Here is a 2377-nt window from a genome sequence, read left to right on the forward strand (position 1 = left end):
GTTCCCTGTTGAGTCTGGTTCCTCTCAAGGTTTCTTCCTATTGCCATCTCAGGGTGTTTTTCCTTGCCACTGTTGTCGTCACCCTTGGCTTGCTCATCAGAGAAATTTCATTTATTCATCTCATTATTATCTAGACACATTTTTCTCACACATACTCAATTTATTATTATTATTATTTTATTTATATATATATATATATATATATATATATATACAGTGGAACCTCGGATTACGAGTAACACGGTTTACGAGTGTTCTGCATGACGAGCACAGATTTTTAATAAAATTTAACTTGAAAAACGAGCATTTTCTTGGTGTACGAGCACAGAGTATTATGTTTCACGCATGCGTTTCTTCTTTAGACTCCGAGCGTCACGTGATCACAACTGAGCCAACGGTTTTTCTCTCTCTTCTGGCGCGGAATCGTCTCCCCTGCTGAGTCTTAGTGCGCATCTCTTATTGGTATAATCAACATCTGTGCATGCGTGTACTGTTTACTATAACACTGTGACTACGTGTGTGTGAACACATATTTTATTATGTGTTTGGAAGCGCGTGTGTGCAGCGCGTGTACTGTTTTTTATAACACATGTGTGTGCGCGAGTAAGGCAAAAGAAATTCTCAATACAGAGGTTAAAAATCTATTTTCTTCCTCATCGCGGTGTGTTTGTGTATGTGTGCGCGCGCGCGAGCGTAATTAGACACTGTGCCGGCTGTGTGTGTGTGTGTGTGAAACCCTCATTCACAAACACACACACATGCGCACAGAAATGAAGGCAAGAGACACACACTTTGCTCTCCGAAGAAACTCTGTCGCAAATCTTTTCAGAGGTAAGGTGCTGGGTCATTTGTTTGTTTGTTTTACTTTACAGCAGTGATTCTGTTAGTTTGCGCTCACAGGAGTGTCTTTAGCGATGTTTATTGCTTTTTTTTTAGATAAAACAGTGTAGCGGGAGAGAGACGTTGATTTATGACCTCTGTTTACGGAAGTGTAGTCCAGTGCGGGAGATGCATTGTGAGTAATGCAGTCCGGTGTGTGTGAACGCGAATGTGAGATTTAAGTTAGGATATTGAGCCTGAGTTTTGTTCTTCAGTATTTTTTTTTTTTAGTTGGATTTAAGTGCCGGATTCACCCGAAAGTTTGTACTATAACCTGACAATGCAGATAATAAAAGAACAGGCATCGACCAGTTTGTCCATCTTATCATTACACGAGCATGGATTAACGGGCTGTTACGCTGTCGTGAGCAACATTACAAATAAAGCGGAGAAGCTTTAATAATTTGGAACAGACCAACAGTCTTTCCGTTAATGTGTGTGTGAGTGTTTTTAAACGAGAGAAGAAAGTTTTAATGTGTAAGATGAGGAAAGAGAGACAGGAGGGGCTGAAAGCAAGAGTGTCCACTTACTCTAGCCTCGCACACACACACACACACACACACATACACAGCGCCTGCATGCACAAAGAAAAACACTTATCTGCCGGGATTTATTTTTACCTTTTTTGAAAGGTAACGTGCAGGTTAATTTGTTTTATTTTTACCTAATATTTTGTATTAATTATTTTTATGTATAAATTTTTTTGGGCTGTAGAACGAATAATTTAAGTTTCCATTATTTCTTATGGGAAAATTAAATTTGGTTTACGAGTGTTTTCGAATACGAGCCCACTCCTGGAACGAATTATGCTCGTAATCCTAGGTTCCACTGTATATGCTTTTATATAACCTAATGGAAAAAAAATGTAGATGATGTAATTCATATGAAAATTGGATTTTTGGTGCATCCACTGCTGCGGAGACAAGAAGATGACATAATTACCTTTACTACTAACAACTAGCCAAAACCAAAGACATCAGTAGTTTATTAATGGATTTTTAAAATGGTCAGAGTCAGTGTGCTTGCTGTTTTTCCAGATGCATTCATAATCTTATTCATAACCTAACCAGGGGTTCATTTGTAAATGACCCACTACATTTAGGCATTTGGCAGCCGCTCTTATCTAGACCGGCTTACAAAAAGAGCTGCATTCTGGATCAGTTGCAGAGGACGAATCGTGGACAGAGGCAGGCCTGCCAGGAGTGAGTTGCAGTAGTGCACTACATGTCATATGACCCAACATGAGCAAACAAACAATGTGTTTAAAGTACCCGATATAACCCAGAAATTAAATAACAATAAACAGAAACAGAGATACGCTATATAACAGTTTATACTTTGTACAAATAAAATTGTCAACTAGTGAACTTAATCTAAACAACATTTAACCAATGTTTTTTTTTTTACTTATTGTACATAAAATATCAATAGCTCTGGTTCAGATTTTTCATGTTTGTTGTGTAAAGTACTCATGCGGAAATTACCATCATTATTGTAT

Source organism: Clarias gariepinus, chromosome 2 (assembly GCF_024256425.1).
Source record: "Clarias gariepinus isolate MV-2021 ecotype Netherlands chromosome 2, CGAR_prim_01v2, whole genome shotgun sequence".
Classification (NCBI taxonomy): domain Eukaryota; kingdom Metazoa; phylum Chordata; class Actinopteri; order Siluriformes; family Clariidae; genus Clarias; species Clarias gariepinus.